Here is a 16,957-nt window from a genome sequence, read left to right as displayed (position 1 = left end):
ATCACTTAGATAAGTGACAAGCTGTAACAAGGATGTAACCCTTGTTGGATGCCAGCTCAAGAAGTCTTTCTCGCTCAAAGATCTGGCATGGTGGGAAAGACATCTGAAGAAGTGAGATGACTTAACTACAATTGCACAACAGATCAGTTTTGAACCCTTTTTTATTAAATCCAAGCCACACTTCCTCACTGGCCTTTCCCCATGACAGGAATAGTCCAGAGAGGGGTTTTGACTTCAGCAATGATTGCCACAACACGTCCAGATAATGAGATGTTAGTAGCCTAAACATGTAAAGCAGCATGAATCCTAGCCTGCACCAAGGTTTCCCTGTCAGTGTAGTATGCTGCTTTCTTGGGTGCTCATTAGATGCCTGTAAATGCCTGTCAGAATTTATTTCCTGCTTTTTTCCCCCTCATCTCACTTACTTGCACAGGTCTTGTCTCTTCAACCACATAATTCAATTATTGAGCATGAAAATATTTCCCCCTGTATTCTGATTGTTCTGTGCCTGATGATGGTGTGAGGTGCCATGATGGAGTGCACTCAAGGAGCTCTTAGATGAGCATATATATTTGCATTGCTAATTTTGTGCCTTGAGAGGGAAGGCAATGGTTGACTTTGTTCCTTGTTTGATTCATAGATCTGTCTCATTTTACTAAGGATTGATTTGTGTGTAGGCAGGGAGCAGGGCTGGATATATGGTTTGAATTGCTAGCACTTGTGCACAAGTGAAGTACAGCTTGTTTGCAAGCAGATACTGAAAAATGGGAAAACAATTGCATTACAAAAGATTTGTTAAGGTGCCTGTGAGGAAGCTCTGTGTGTAAAGACCTACACAAAGAGACGCTCTTGGTCTGTGTGGACCAGAAAAGGGAGATGATCCAAGGAGAACATAAAATGGAGAGTTTGTGTAATCATTGATTACACAAAAATAAATACTTTGCATGGGCTTAGTGCTAGCATCAGGCTCATATGATGCTGGTAGGAGAAATAAAAGCCATAAATCAATGCAATCCTGAAAAGAATAATGTTTCTTTAACAAGTGCTCTAAGACTTGGAGACTTAGGCCAGACCAAGTACAAAGTAGAAAGCTTCACAAAAAAAAAATTGAGGTCCCTGCAAAATATTTCAATTTTTTTATTGATTGAAGGCAATTATCCCTTAATTGCATATTTAAATGAGGTATTAGGAGGTTTAACTAAGCAATGCCTCTTAATTGCTGCTGCACACTAGGTGTCACAGATTGTGTTTATTTCATATGTTAATTAAAGAGAATGGGTATTTTATTTTATTGACTAGCGGGCTCTTCAGGCAGCACTGCTTAGGACCTAGGAAGTCTCAGGTGTCCACAGTAGCCTGGGTGTTAATGCAATCATGAGAAATGTTCTGGTTTTAAATGAAGAGGTATATCTCCATTTCATGGATATTTTCAGCCACTTAGACCATATTTAAGTAGTAGGAGGGAGAACCTTAACCCAGGTACTGTTAACTCAAATGATACAGAAGTGCTTAAGTGCAGGCACAACCACAGCAAAGGTATGCACATCAAGAGCACAGGTATTTTTTTGCCTCTGCTGAGCACACCACTCCAAGGCTCTGAAGCAGGATCTGATGGGGCTGAGATTTGAAATACCTGGCATAATTTCCAGGCTATGGCATTAACCTTTGAGGCTTTGTCACGCAGCCATGTGTGGTTCATACCTTGGAGTCAGCAGCCCCACTGGCATGAGATCAGGGGGAAGTGTCTGGATCCCACATGGAAGTTCTGAGCTGGGTTTGGAGGACAGCTGCACATGAATGGCAGGGTTTTCCATAAAAAAAAATAAAAAATTTCTTGTCTGACTAGCTGTGTAGCTGCTGAAAGAGTGATATACACGCAGAGACAAACATTAAGGTGGGGTAGAGTTCTTCTCTGGTGTGTAGTGCATGCCTACTGCATGTGTGATACACGGGGTTATACACCTCAGGCTCTGAGAGGACCCCCTTTTTCTGCAAGATAAAAATAATCAGCCAGAGTGTTGAAAAGGCAAGAGACAAGATATCCTGTCTAATCACAGGAGTACTATGTTGTATCTATATGGAGGGGGCAGATGGATGGATACTGCAAACTGGCCAGATACAAACCTTCTCTGGGACAGAAACTGTACAGCCGTGTTAGTGAGGTTTGTGCCTGAGCTAATAAGGCCCACTGGGAGGCAGAGCGTGTTAATTCAGGAATACTGTAACACTTGTGCCGTCAAGCAGCTTCTGGATCACAGTGAGTGTAGCTCAGAGCATGGGCAAAGGGGACACAGCACATCTCACCAGTGTGGTGGGGCTGGTGAGAAACTGAAGGTGGTTTCAGGCCATATCAGGCCTGTGCCTGCTCAGGGCATGAAGGAGCTCTTGGAAATACTTGTAAGGAGAAGCGATCTGGAGTTGGAACCAGAGGAAAAAAGATCTGCCAGAATGACTGGGGGGGTGGGGGTGGGGAGCCTGTGCTATTATGGGAAACCCAGAAACAGCGAATTTTGTCTGGAAAAACAGAAGCAGATGGCAGCAGCCTGAGCAGCCTTCGGGCACAGGCCTAGGGCAGCGGGCTGCGTCCTTGTCTGAGGAGGCAGCGGCTGCAGGAGCAATGGCTTGGGCCACGCACCAGATCTCTGTAGGGTCCTCACAGGAAAAGGCAGGGTTCAAGTGGCTGGAGAAAGAAGAAGCTGGATTCTCCAACTGTTTCTGGGGGGAGGGGTCTTGAAGAAAAAAGAAGGAAATTCACAGACCCATTCCCACTCTGCCCAAATTTTTCCTCCCCAGGTGAGCCCCAGGGACACTTCCTAATTTCTTACCAGTTCCCACCAGTTTCTGATCTCTCCCTGGCGCCCCTTCTGCTGGTCAGTGTTAAAGGGAAGGCTGTTTCTGTGTTACTATGTATTCACAGCACTGATGTTTGTTTGGAGAGGTGGTGGGCGCTCAACACCAGAAAAACTGGAGACCCATGACAGCAAAAAGGCAAAATTCATGTAAGACTACGTGGGCATAAATTAATTTTGAATCAATTCATGCTAGAAATAGGGTGAGTCTTAACAGCAGAGCAGAGAGGTTCAGAAATGGCCTTCTGGTTAGAGCAGCAGAAGCAAAAAGTATTGTTATGATAGAGTTTAACTGGTTTATTTATTGAATTCACCAGTTAGTGTTTTGGAGCTGGCTATTGCTAGGAAATAGCTCTTCCAACTCCATGTTCAAATATAATATTCCACAAATTGTGTTTCTGTTTTGTTCTACCTTTTGCTGAACATATATGGGAATTTCAACGAAACACCAAAATCCCATGGCTGTTCCTTGATCGCAGGGCATCTGGCATTTTTTTGTGTTTGGGAAAAAACAACTGGAGTCACTAATGATGGGATGACCATGGACATAATTCTTGCCTTCTGTCAGAATATAAAAACGCAGTGCCAGAGTAAGAACCATCAGCTTCAAGTATTGACTGGACTGTTAGACTGAACAGTGAATTTGCTCTCTTTTAAATGTGTTAAATCCAACCCTAGATTAAATTTAAACTACTTTGCTACAGCAGAATCCACGAGGGATACCCTGACTTTCCACTGACTTTAATGGAGCCTCTACTGAACAATTAGAGCAAAGCACAAAATACACAGCTTGGCTGTAGAGATGAAGTGGTTAACAGCCTTTTTTTTGGTGGGTAGTTTCCCCTTTTAGTTTTTACTGTGTCATTATAATTGGCAAAGCCCAAGGGTTAAAATCTGAGCTAAAAAAGGGCAGGGGTGTGATAGTTTGTGTGTTGTTGCTGCTGCTTATTACATCTATCATTATCATCTCACCATGACCTTGGGCTTCTCCTGCTGCTTTATCATCTCTTCTCTCCATCACCTATGTCTGCTGAAAGCTCTTTGGGACATCTGGTGGTTTGGTGATCCAGACCTACAACAACAGTATTTAATTCTACGAGGCCTGTAGGAGCAGCAGTGCAACTTCTTTGGGAAGGCAAACGGTGCTGTGCCAGTTTGTTCTCCTGGAGTCCTACAGCTGATTGTTGTAGGGACAAAAAAGGGCTAAGCTTTTCATGGCAGGATGTTACAGGATGGGCAGAGAATACCTCTGCTCTGCCTCAGAACACAGCCTGCCATACTGTGGGCATAAGGACACACCAGGGGGGCTGGTGTGAGAACCCACAGGAAATAAAGGAGGCTTAGCTGTACCTCCAGCTCAGTTTTAAGATAGCTCAACCACGGATTGATGAGACTCAGCACCAAGACATTTCCCTCCAGTAGATATGGGCCAGGCACAGCTGCCCCAGCAGCTGCAGAGGCTTCATGCTCTGCTAGCAGTGAGTCTTCAAAAAGTTGATATATTTTTGTCTATCTAACATCTTTGGGCCAATGCAAGAGTGTGGATGGAACATGGCAGCTTCTTAATGATTAAATGGGAGAGAGATCAGACTGGACAATTTATGGTTCCTTTTGGCCAGAAATCTGTGGAACAATGTGCTGTCCCTCACTGGTCAAAGACTTCTGAGAAGCCCATAATTTAGCCCGTAATGTAGGAGAGGTTTAATATTGCAACACACAGCACAATGGCTTGAAGAGAACCAGACGGGTCTTGACATCACCAGCCTTTTCCTCTCTTCAATTCCCCAGCGCGGTTGCTATTGTTTGAGTCTCATCACTAATGGCATTGGAGAGGGATCCAGCATTGGTCAATCACTAGGGCTCTCACTACTATATCATTATTTCTTCTCCTAGTAGATCTAGGCAGGACCATGATCAAAATATTGCAGGCTGACAGCAAACTTCTGCTGCCATGAGAGGAGCTGAACTGCTGTTTGTGAGGGCAGGATGGAAATTTCAAAGTTAATCTGGTTCCCATCTCTAGAACTATTTAACTGCAGCACACAAAGAATTTGCAGTGCACTGGGAATTCAGTCGTTTTATGCAGGTCAGCCATACAATGAAGAATTTTATATCAAAATGTTTAACTTCAAAAAGGGTTAGATTCAATTTCCTGGTGAAGGCTCGAGTCAGTTCTCGTTTTAATCTCCCCTGCATTCCTGCCCCTAGGTAAAATGTCATTGTATTGTCGCGTCTGGTTGTAATAATCGTAGTCATTTGGCCAGCAACAAAATCATGGGCCTGAAAATTTCTGATGATTTAATCCAAATTCAGATCCAGATATGTCACCTGTCCCATCTTCGAAATGAGTGGAGCCATTTATTTGCACCTGGATCATCAAATTAGGATGCGGCTCTGTCCTCTGAGGTCCTTGGGACTATCTTACCTTATCTGCTGCTCCCCAGACAACATTTTTCCTGTTTAGGGCAGCTGCTCAAATGACTGATTCTGAAGCTGCTGGAATAATGCAGACTCTTCCTCCATCCAGAGAAACCAGTGGTGTCCCATTGTTTGCATATTTCCTTTCATAAGTAGTCCATGAATATGCTTCCTTAAGTCACCGAAGGAAAATACTTCCAAGAAAAAACTCCTGTCTTGTCTTTAAGAAAAATATTTGGACTGGTAAAATGCATTGTACTATGAAGGATAGTTCCAATTTACAGATTCATGAGCTTATGAGTGGAATAAGCCTCCATCCTTATCTTTATGTTACAGCAATGGCACCCACATACGATAAGTCTTTGCTGGCAGAATTTTGAAAAAGTAATTCCAGTGCAGTGAATATAAAATAAATGCTATCAAGGAAAAATATTTTTTGCTCCCCTGGAATAGAAAACATTATTGAAACTGTTGGATGCCTCAGGAGTCTATTCATGCAAAATCTATTTCTGCAGTCAAAATATATTCTATTCTGCAGATATTTTTTTCAATATGTGACTGAGACTTCAAGACTGAAAGAAATAGCCATTTTGGCCAGGAAAGAACTGGCATGTGGTCTGGTTTTAGGTGAGTGTAGATTTTGCATGAAAATTATAGTAATTATGGGTATTTGTAAACAGCGATTTTTGCACTTTAGCGGCCTAATCGCATGGTCAACAGCTGGAAGTTGCTCTATGCAGATTCTTACCTAACACATAATAAAAGTCACCCTTTGCTGCATTTCCACAAAGAAACAAATTGTAGCACAACAGAGACCTGCCAAATGCAATCTTTCATCCTCTTCTGGTTCTTAAAGAGAATGTTTGAATATTGTGATTTTAAAAAAGGGAAAAAACAAAAGGAAAAATAATTTATGTATATCTAAAACACATGTATAAATAAAAAAGGAATGGAAAATGCTGATGTATTTGTACTACTTAGTCTTTCATTGTAATGTATGCATTTCCTTTGCATTTGAAAGTTCCTGTGTCATGCATGGAACACATCTGTTCCTTTCATTTTTAATTCTGTTTTAAATACATATTTTTAATTTCTCCCTATTGTTTTCTCAAATGGTTCCATTACAGCAATTTAAAAGCATATCCAACAAGCAAAACCACACAAAATGACTCTTGTCATATTGAAAATCTTGGCAACCTGATGAAGAATTTGCTGTCTAACTGGAAGCAACAAACAAGAAGGAAAACCAGAACAAATCCGACCCAACCTTTCTCCTAGACTGCTGGGAAACACCTGGTTTAGCATCCTGGTCGCCAGGTGTCCCAGCCCAGGCACAGTTCAACCAGTTAGAAGTTGCACTAACAGGCATTGGTGATGTACATTAATCTTTTTCTTTGCATTTAGAAGTGCCTAGGAAATAAAAGGGCAGTTGCTGTAGCTCTGCTGAGAAATGGTATCTTCAAATCCTTAATTTGCTTGTGACCCTTTATGCTTAGGCTTTCTAATAAGACATTGTCAATATCTATCACTTCTAACTTCTGCATCCTTGCCCCTGTTTCTTTGCTGGACATCGGCTGACAATTGTGCTTAGGGTTTTCTGTAGCCACGTTTTCTAAAATGAGCGATACTGCTGATACACCCACAGCTTCACCAGGAGAAACACACAGCTCCAGCCCTCTCTCTTTCTTGCTTTTGTAGTTGCTTGCCTTCAGTCAGCTCCCTCATAGTTACATAGATTGTGTTAACAAGCATGGAGTTATATAAAGTGCACACCCGTGGGTTAATTTGTGTATGGAATCAGTGAGTTTGTTTGTGCTGTTTATAATGTCAACACTAGCTACTGGAACGCAAGTGTAAATTTAGTCTAAAACTTGCAGACAAGGAAAAACAACAGCTAGGAATCTATGGAGGAGTGCAAGGCTTGAAGAACTCAAAAGCCTCCGTAAGAAACTCCATTTTAAAGGACCAAAGCAGAACCCAAAACTTGGCCCATGGGGCCCTGTCCCTGGCTCATGCTGGTTTGGTGGGGCAAGGGTGGGATGCCGGTTTTCTGGGGTTGCAAGTGGGACCTGAGCATCCCCACCAAGTTCCAGATGAGAGAGAGCTCAGAGGAATGCACTGGCAATGCTCTAGCACAGAACAGGTCCCACATAACATCAGCCTGCTATCTCAGGCTCTCCTGCAGGTCTGGGGAGCCACAACAGCTGGGGGAGGCTGGGCGCAACTGGGGTAGCAGTGAAGGTTGTTCTCTCTTTCCCATGGTGTTACAGGGGCTTCCCAGCTGCTGACCAGGTTGGGAGACACAACTATCATATTGCACTTGCAAGTCTTACCCTGGGGCTCAGTCTTACCCCTCAAAGTTATTCTCCTTTCCATCAGTAGACACTTGGCATATATTTGGGTTCATTTTGCTTTTTGTCCCCTTTTGCCACTGTATATGTTATTCTTTGCTAATTTGTGAATTGCTGTGAGTCTTTGGCTTGGCTCTTATTAAAAACTGTGCATTTTAAAGGTGTTTAGTTCTTTCATTGCTAGTATTAATCGCTTCACTATCAATTCCCTATTCCCATCTGTTGTTTTGAAATAGCATTATATATTATTATGCCTCTTTATTGCTTCGGCTCTCTGTCATAGCTGACTGGTTGTTTACTTCACCCTCTGTGGAGCTTCCAAAATCCTTTTTCTCCCTTGTTCTCATGGCAATGCTCCAGCTCCCTGAGTTCTGGTGTATTCACCGGAGGAGCTCCTCCATAACCTCTAGGGCATCTTGCTCCAGAATTTTAACATCTCTCTCAGTTTTTCTCCCTCTGCCTCCCCAGCTGCCTGTCCTGTCTCTCTGCCGAAGGCAACTGCCCTGTGTGGCATCAGCATCATTAGTGTATTTGTACCTGTAGCTCAGCCACCAGCCTGGCATCTTAGATGAAACCACCAGCAGCAAGAAGAGACACAGCTGAGTTACGGGGAAGCCTCCACTGACTCCGTTCACCTCTGACAGGTCCCCCTCAGGATGCACATGAGAGCCCATGGGATTTGATTAGGTATTTCATAGAAATGTTACCTTGGATGTTGCTGTAATACTGTAGTATCTCATTTACAGCTTTTTTTCTCCCTGCTTATTGTTTCCTTCTCCTATAGCATTTTTGTGCCATTTTCCTGCCTAATTGACTTCCCAATTTTATTATTTCTTTCCTCCCTGCTAATAGCAAGATTGTTTCTAAGCTGTTTTGTCAATTCTCTGATACACCTATTTTCTCCTCCTGTCTTCTAACCAACATATTTTATCAATGCTTCTAATTTTCACTGCATCAAATGTAATTTCTGCCTACATTTCAGGCTATTTAATCCATAGCACCTGAAAAAACCAAGTATTTGTGCTTTCAAAAGAAAATAATAAATTAATAAAGGTTAAGGGTTTTAATGCCATTATGCCATTAATAAAGGGTTAGGGTTCTTTTTGTCAGCAGCCTTTCATAGGACCATCTGTAACTTAGATTTTAATCCTTGTAATGCTAAGGACTCATGAACAGAGAAGATAATAATGGCAAACACTTCAGCCAATGTCCCCTCCAACTGCCATCTCTGAAATCTCTTCCCTGCCCTTCACAGTGTCCTTGTCCCACACTGCCTGGTACCATGTCATACAAATCCTGTCATATGGGGACCAACCTCTGTTGTTGAAAGGAGCCATCAGCTTGATGTGTCAATCCTGTTCAACCATTTGGAATGTTGCTATTCTGTTAGAAACTTTTTTTTTTCCAATTTTTTTTTTAATTTCTAGATTTTCTAAATTTGTGGGAGGCTGATTTCTCTCCAGTTGTTGTTGTCCAATGGATGGCTAATTTTTTCTCCTACAGCAGGTATTTACAAACTGTTTATCCAAGACAGGGCAGTTCTCTATGCCTTCAAGGCTTCATTTTGCTAGCTGAATATGCCAGTCTCCAGCTTCTTTAGTACAGCTAACAGCCTGTTTCCCAAGCATCTTAGCACTGTTCTTTACATGAATTTCAGTTTGAACTTCTGGTTTTTGAATGTGGGTAGCCAAAGGAGTAGACAGTATTTCAGATCTTGTTGCAGCACTGTTTCACACAGTTATCTTAATACTTTCCTGTTATTGCTGGGACTATCTTGCTGGGCATGGGCTGGATTCTGCCTTTGCAAGGGTGGGCCCCATTGGCAGCTTAGAGTGGTTCCTTAGCTCCTTTACCAGTTTAACTCATATCAGGCATTTTCAACTGATGAGAGCTCCTTTTACAGCAGCTGTGGTATCAGTCCCTCAAAGAACGAGCTTTTGTTTCATTCTATTCCTATAATGCATCTCTTTCTGTCTACTGTCCTCATCCTCTTTTGTATTAACACTTTCTTTTAGCTGTGGACAATCATTAGTATCCCAGTCAGGGTCCCAAAAGTAATGACTCTCTCTATATATACCCAAGTTATCAGGAAAGAGGGAAAGTAGAAATATTTCAGAGTTGATTGTGGAGAAAGTTCGTTCATGTCTCTCCTTCAGTTCTTTTTGCAGTACTGCAAGTAGTCGTCTTCATTTCAGTGGGCTCCCACTCAACGTTTCCTTTGTGCATCCCTATTTTCTCTAGTTAAAAAAAATTATTTCCCATCTGACACCTTATTAAATGCTTTGCTGAAGCTCAGATAAATTATATCTACCATGTTTCCTTTGTCTAAAAAATCTTTTATCTCTTAAAATCCTATCAAGTTAGTCTAAAACAACCTACAATTAGCAGACCCAAACCCTTTGGTAATATTTTAGTCCATTCCCAGTTTATCTCAATGACTTAAATTACTTCTTTCTTTCAAAATTTGTTCCAAAGTCTTCAGACATTTGAGATCAGACTAACTTGTAATTGTGAGATCTCTTTTCTTCTCTCGCTTAACTGTAGATACTGCCTTTACTATTTCCTAACCCCATGAGTAGATATGCTCATCACGAATACCTGCAAGTTCCTGTAGTTCCATGTGCCAGTTGTGTCTGAATTCTGAATGAGATTATCCAGGTCCTCCCAACTGGAGACAATTAAGCTCTTAGATTTTTTCTGTTGTTTCCAGTTAGTAAAATCTCATTCCCATACGATTAAGCTTTTAGACTATTTTGCTGCTGTTTCCAATGTAGTAAAACCTCATTCCTGTTATATATCTTCCTTTTGCGCTTCTGTTCAGTGTCATTACTCTTTCTGAAGTTTGAACTAAAGGCTCTTTAAGTGGCTCTTTATCCTTCAGGTCCATAGATGACTGGGTTTTTTCCTCCTGCTAGGAATACAGCTTTGAGATCTTTCAAGCACCAGTGATTCGAAGAATCCTCCAGCCTCTTTCCCATCCCATTGCAGAGACGCACAGTGTGTTGACTTTGGCGGCTGGGGCGCTCAGAGCTCAGAGCACTTAGTCCATGCCCTTTTGAAATGGAGAACATTAGTTCCAGCCTTACTTTTATTTGTTCTTCCATTTAATGTAAACTGAATCAACGCACAATCACTTGAGCCAATGCTGTTTCTCAGCTCAGGTCTTCTAAAATGTCTTCATTGCTTATCCAAACCAATGGAAAATTCCAGTCATTCTTTTAATATCTTTCTGTAATAAACACAACTGTATGTATTATTTATAATTGTCTTCACCAGCTACTTAATTTCAGTGATACCAGAATGGCCAGCAATCTTTTTAGGAGTCATTTTGTCTTGATTGTGCTTAATAGAAAGGGATAAAGAACCTGACAGGCAGGAGGAATCTTAAACATAAGTGTAGATGATTGGAATTTGTGGGAAATTCCAGCCTTTTTAGCCCAAATTAGGATGAAACATAAAAGTATTTATACTATAAGGAGAATGTTTCCAGGTCAAATGAACTGCTTGAAACGTTTCATTTTGTCTTAAGTCCATTAGAACTGATTCAATAGTCTTTTCATTTCTTTTTCCCCTCTGGCATTTTGAAATTTGGAAAAAAAAAAGTGACCTGGCAGAGACGAAAATTACTTTAATATTAAAAGTTCATATTTTTATTCTTTATAGAAAATGTACTTTTAAAATGACTTCCTGTGTTGTTTCATACAAGGCAGTGGATTTAAAATATGCTCGCCCCCTAACAGAAATTAAACAGGAATGTGTGATTCATATGATCAATCACAGCTAAGTAAACTCTGCAAACTGTAGAAATGTTAGCTGAATTATTCTCACTGTGACCTGGGGCTCTGCTAGGTGTATTTCTAAAGTGCATGTTTCTGCTTTGTAATCATTGCAAGTTTGGTGGCATGTTTCCTGGGAGGGAATAAGAGTCCCTTGATGCCAATGGTACGCTGACTGTGGTAGATTTTGAGGGCTTGTTGTCTCTGCAGAGAGGACGGTCCTAATAAAGAGGCATCTGGGCCTTCTTGTCTCTTTTCATCTATTAAGATATGTCAGGCTAGACTCTGGACAGCTGGATTGTGATGTTTTTGCCCCCAGGGTGTCTTGGGGTAGTGCAGTAGGAGAGTGTTGCTATCTCCAGGAGCCAGTGAATCTGAGAATACGTCTCAAGGATGAAACCTGGAGAAGTGCAAAGAATGATTTCATCTTGATTAATTACACAGTATTGATCCTCTGTGGAAAGAGCAATTATCCCAGACACTCTCCTTGCTGAAGTGAAAGCCACCGGGAAAGCCACTCTGATAAAGAGGATGAACGTTTTTCCTCCAAAGGGCTCAACTGGTTTTATCCTGAGGGTCTGCAGTGTTAAATTTAGACTCAAAGGGAAAAAAATTCGAGCCTCAGTGTAGATGTGCCCAGCTTATATCAAGCGCAACAGAAGCTGAACAGACAAGAGGCAGGGTTAAAACTCAGCTCCTGTGGGTAAAGTGGGAAATCTAACCTTGTGCATATTTTCATGAATGGCTTTGTCCAGAAATTTAAAAATCTGGAAGTTCTCTGTTGAATGTTATTGTAAGGAAGATGTCATTCTCCTTCACCCACTGCCTTGCCACACTGTGGATATCTCCATAGGCATTGATCTAAAGGATGCCAGATTCTACCCTATGCATCAAGGAAATAAAGCTTCTTAAGCAGGAACATGAATCTGCCAGATGCAGGCTGTCTCAAAGATAAGCTGACATTGTCTTCTCTTCTGACCTTCCAAGAAGGTGCTACTCTCAAAATTTTACTTTTTTTTTTAAAGTTCAGTATCATTAGTCTGTATTAATCAACAAGATGTATATGTCAATAGAACTTATAGTCCTGGCCAAAGGTTAAGTTTATGCTCAAATTCAAGCCCATTCATCTCCCTAACATTTTCTTTGGGTTTTTTTCACCAGGCTGCATTGTCTAAAGGGGAAGTGTTTCCAGTCCCTGAGGGGTAGAGCCACCCACACCCAGTCAAACCAGTGCTAATCCATACCCCTGTGCTTGCTCTCTTTGGTGCACCTGGAGCGTGGTCTTCACCACCCCTTCAGTCTGAGGCTGTTGTGGCTCTGCAGTCCTCCATGATATAAAAGCCTGAGGATTTCTCAGCTTTTTGTCAATGCCATCATTCTCTTTCCGTCCCATAAAGGTAGGCAAGGAATTTGAGGAAGATCCCCCTGTTAGCTGTAGATGCCTTTGCCTTTGAAGCCTTTCTGGTCACACGAGGTCTGTACGGATCTCCTCAGGGATGTTGCCCTTGAGCTAGCTATTCCAGCACATTTCTCTTTCCCCTAGTTAGCTCCTGTGTTAAGAATCACTTGTGTTAACCATTTGCATTAACAAATCCAGACAAACTGCTAGGTGGTGCCTGATGCGTCTATAGCATAGCTTAAACCACTGGTTCTCTTGCCAAACTCATTCTGGTTCCCTTTTTATTGAGAATTTGTCCTGGTCCATCACCTATCTTTTCCTTGGTTGTTGATCATTATGAGAAGCTTTATAGAAAGGTTTATACACTTTGGAAAATCGGTGCCATGCCAAACATGTGAAACACACTTCTCTCCAAGAGCTGTCCCAACCTTTCAAGAAACAAACTGCTCTATTCTTCTGCTCAGATTCTGCAATCTACAATTCCCGTAGTACCACTCCAAGAAACACACATCTTTGGTGATGTCAGTATCTCGTACTCAGCCACAGCTGGTATTTTGGGGAAAACAATTTTCTAGGTATGTACAGTATGTGTAGAAGACTGGCTTTTGTAGCAGCAAGCTGTATATCAAAATATTTTCCACTTTGGGGAAGTGGGTGAAATTGCCAATGTGATCGTAATGCAAGCTATAAAAAGATCAAAGTTGCAATGTTCTGCAACAGCATCAGCCATTGAAATGTATCAGGAGCTTGCTGAAAAAAAAAATGTTCATGCAATATATAAGACATTAAAAATTCTGTTACATTACTCTTGCCACAAAGATTGTAATGAAAATGGGAAATGGCACAAACGTAACCCATTCTCATTACAATCGTTAGATTGTAATCTTGTGCTCTCCTTCTCAAGAGAATGTTAAATGAGATTTTAAAGTATGGAAAATAAAGGAGCAAATAGAAACTGGAAAGCAAAAGGGGTGAGGCATGATAGACTTCTCCTGCATTCTTATGTTCTTTATTTTTGCAGTAAAACAAGAGAGAACAGTATGATTTCAAAGAAAGATATACACACACATAGATATACTTCTATTTTTCTTTCTTTTTGGAAAGTATATTATTTCAATATTTTTATCTTCCTTCTTACTGTAAAAAAAAGAGTCCCCCCAAGTCAAAGAGACAAAGCAACACTTTAGATATCTACATCAAAAGATTTATTTTAACAGTGTAGAATTTGCCCTTATCCATCATAGTAAGAGCTGAAGGTAACACTTCCCAGTGAGAGAGAACTGTATGACTTAGGAGACTAGCAATTAAAAATCTGTCAGTCACAGGTCTGGATCCAGCCCTGATTAGATAGTGACCGAAAGTTGTTAATATTACGCGATCACCGCGGAAGGAAGTACCTGACCTCGCTCTAATCCCCATGCAAGTATTTAAATGACACTGTAGCTGTCACTCAGCAGTGCCATTGGTGCTGCCAGCAGAAGACTAAGCATTAAATAAGCATAAGAAGTGATCTAAGCCCATCTCCTTCGCTGTGGTGGTGTCTAACAAACAGGGTTTGAAGCAGGTGTAACAGATACCTTCCTTCCAGGGTCTGATAGGGGAGGAAAGGGGATGCTGGCCTCTTCTTAACCTGTACATTCAGGGGCATACAGGACCTCTTAAAATATTAATTATGGGAAAAATCTACTGAAGATTCAGAGGCAGTATCACAGCAAAGCCTCTGTTTTGCTCAGAGTCAGTGGAGGTGAGTGATTGTTATGCACGGGAGTCAAAAGGGCTCCTTGATCACTGGGGCTATGCCCCTACAGAGTCCACGCAGCATCCTCTCCACACAACCCTGCAACAGTGCAATTTTATAAACATCATAACACCTCAATAACAAAAGAAATGCCCTGCAGACAAAAGATTAAAATCTATGAAGGCTGTAATTTAACTCAGAGAGAAGGTAAGAAAGATCAAAGTCATTAGAAATAGTTTAGGTCTTTGCAGTTCTCATGGAGAAGCATCTTCTCCTTTATGGTCCTTTATTTTAGGTTCACTTTTTTTTCTTTCTTGTTCATTTAGGGTTTGGGTTGAAGTTTTGGGATTTTTTCTGTCCATTCACTTTGGGTTTTGATTACCCATGGAGTTTATGTTGACTCACCTCCCTTCCCTCACTGGCCTTCCCCAACGAGGTGACCATGGGCTGCTCTAAGTGGAAGATGGAACCTATCCCTAGAGACAAATCACCTGTCATAGCTTCATGTAACCTTCCATCACTCTTTGATGAATGGATATCCTAGGTAAAGCTTATTTTCTCACTTAAAATCTGTCAGGAAATTATGGAGGAAGAAATCTGATATTACATGGGTTTATACCAGAATAACTTCCTTTGTCCTTGATGTTTGCAGTCTCCAGAGGACAGACTTTTTTCTTGTCTATATAGATGCTGGAAGTGACATGTTAATGATCTGACCAGCTTTCTAGCTGAAAAACAAATCTACCCTTCAAAGAACATATATAAGTATCTGTAACTTCAGGATGACTTGTAGGTTTTCCTGCAATCTTGTTTAAAAGTGTTTATATTTGAGATGAGTTCTTATTTGCAAGTTTACACTATCATGAAAATGTTACATCTGAACTAGAATTCATGACAGCTCTTCTATTTTAACTGCCAAGAGATTTTGCACTAAGAGAAAAACCTGTATTATGGCTGGCTGTACTGCATCTAGCCTATGATAAATAGAGGACTTTTAATTTCCCACGTATCCAGTCCCTCCAACTCTACAACCCACAAAAATTAAAAATAAAATTTTCATTCTGAAGCTTAAAATTAATTTAGTTTCTGTTGTAGTGCTGTAATAAGTAAGTCTAATTTAACCAGTCAGCAGTTCCTTCCATTGGACATTAATTTTTTAAAGTCTGCAAGTTAATCAACCTGGTTTATGGCTATATGTGTTTTTACATCAAAACTCTTCATTATTTCTTTTTTATTTTTCTGTTAAGTGTCTGGGATAAGTGAAAATAGCTTCTGAATATAATAGAATCAATTAATGTTTCAATATAGGGGGGAAAAAATCATTCCCCAAATGGGTAACTATTTCCAGTGCTCCAGACTGTTTCTCTTGCAGCTCTTTGGATCATGATCTGTCAGTGCCACCTGTTAACTAGACTGGTCTTTACAGGCAGAATATATGGTCAGAAGATGAAAAAGCTTCTGAATTTTGTCTTTTTGGTTTTAATAGTCCCTTTGAAACATGAAATTAATCTCAGGGGTTTTGGAAGCTGCATCTTCACACCTTTTAGAGAAGAACTTATCAGAGGACACAGGTTTTAGATAACGGATAATGCTGTTTCCAGGGCTCTGTACCTGAGAGTTAATACTCAAAGCCAGGACTTGATTCAAACCAAACCATTTCGATATCACCCTGTAGCCACATTGGAGCTGCTTCGGAGAGTGAGGACATTGGGATCCTTGGTTCCTGCTCCCTGAGGACAGGTGTCTGGGAGAATCTTCCCCTCAAGGAGCTGCATAGCAGCATTTCCCCTGGCTGTAGGGTATCACACAGGCCTCCCCATTTGTTAATGCCAAAACGCAAGCTTCTAGACAAAATGAAAAGTGTAAGCATATCCTTTTGAAACTCTCCTTTGTTTTTGCTCATATGTCAAAATTCAGCAAACACAATACATTTGTTCCCTGGACCTTCAACCTGTCATGGCTCTTTTCTGCAAATCAGTTTGCCCCTCAGTGTGTCTCAGCTGCTGCAACAGCTATTATTCCAATCATAACCAGCCACTTTAATGGGCTTCTTGTGTCCACTGGGAAGAACTATCCCATATGCAATGTCAGCTCCCAGCACCTAGAAAAAGCACAGTCTCTCTGCCACTTTTTAAGGAGAGCTTCAGTTCTGTGGTGACATTTGAGAGCTTTCATTAACTCAGTGCAAGAATCTCTGGGGCACACTCTGGTCTCTTAACATGCCCTTGTTTAACAGCACTCCTTACCTTTGGCTGCCTGTGTTCAGCTAACCAAGTGGTGGCAGAAATGTGTATGGTCCCTCTTAAATCATTCTGATTTTCCCAAGTCCCTCTGCAGTTTTTTGATGGAACATATGGCAATGTTATGTCTATTTGAAAAAGCCTTTGCATCATATGTTTATACAACTGCTCACTATCCCAAGACAA

The sequence above is a fragment of the Corvus cornix genome, chromosome 2 (genome assembly GCF_000738735.6).
Source record: "Corvus cornix cornix isolate S_Up_H32 chromosome 2, ASM73873v5, whole genome shotgun sequence".
NCBI classification, from domain to species: Eukaryota; Metazoa; Chordata; class Aves; order Passeriformes; family Corvidae; genus Corvus; species Corvus cornix.
This window is presented reverse-complemented; position numbering follows the sequence as displayed.